Genomic DNA, 1375 nt, shown 5'->3' on the forward strand with positions numbered 1-1375 from the left:
TCAGATAAGAAACTATGGACATGAAACAAGGAACTGTAGAAGGTTAGGGAGGACCCAAAACATACCATGATGTGACTATAGAGGCATGCTTATAGGATCAAATGGTATAAATACAGATGTAACAGGAGAATAAAACGAGAAGCTGGCTATGCTGGTCATCTGAACGCTGTCCCCGTGTCGTTCCTTCTTCGCCGACTCCGTCCACACCTTTGGGAACCCCTGGACCTGCTGGGGCTGGACCCCAACATTTCTCTCCCCCCTTCCTCTTTGTAGAATCAATTAAAGAAAAAAAAAAGTTTGGGAATCTCCAAGGTTCCCCACAGTGGCCACTGCATTCTCAATTGTTTTTGGTCAGATCTGTCCATTTAGTGAAACATGCCCCTGAAGCGTGGCCTCATCTTTCAAACCTGAGTTCCTGGAGGAGGGGCGGCCTTAAAATACTTAAATAACTGAGACCCCACTTTTCGGAGACTTCTCCAGAGCGAGGGCCAAAGGTCAGATTGTAGGCGGCCTGGTCACGGGGGTGGGGGTGGAAGGTTGGGGCGGGGCGCAGGCCTAAGGCAGACAGAGAGGAAGGGAGAGGGAGAGAGAGAGATAGAAACATCAATGATGAGAGAGAATCACTGATTGGCCGCCTCCTGCACGCCCCCCACTGGGGATGGAGTCTGCAATCCTGGCAAGTGCCCTTGACCGGAATCGAACCCGAGACCCTTCAGTCTACAGGCCAATGCTCTATCCACTGAGCCAAACCAGCCAGGGCAGGGACTTCATTTTTTAAATATCTGTATTGTTGAAAGCATTACGTACGTCCCCTTTTCTCCATTGACCCTTTCTAGACCCCCCCTCACCACTCACCTCAAGCCTTCACCACCCTATTGTCTGTTTCCAGGCCCCCCCCCCCTTTAAAAGCTCAACTGCCCCTGTTAATGCTAAGACTTTATTTTGTAAAGAGGCAACTTCAGATTCTAGGTAATGTTTGTAAGCCTCAAACTACCGCTGGAAATGGGCATCCCTCTCATCTTTGCCAGTTTCAGCGCCCTTATTGTCCTCTTCGCTTTTAAGAAAGTAAGTCGGGCTCCGGCCGATGTGGCTCAGTTGGTTGGAGGTTGTCTTGAGTGCTGGACAGGTTCCATTCGCAGTCAGGGCACATACCCAGGTGTGGGTTCCGTCCCCAGTTGGGGAAGCAGCCAATTGATGTTTCTCTGCCGGAGGCCGGTCCATCCTTGTTGCTTGACACAGTCGCTGCAGGGAAGAAACATCTGCACAACGTATGTTTCAAGGGACCTGGCGTACTGTTCTTAATATGTTTGCTCCCCTTCTTAGCGCTATGTGTTATAACCAGAGCCACCTCCCCGAGAAAGGTTGTTTCCCCAGG

This window comes from Myotis brandtii, unplaced genomic scaffold, assembly GCF_000412655.1.
Source record: "Myotis brandtii unplaced genomic scaffold, ASM41265v1 scaffold691, whole genome shotgun sequence".
Lineage (NCBI taxonomy): Eukaryota > Metazoa > Chordata > Mammalia > Chiroptera > Vespertilionidae > Myotis > Myotis brandtii.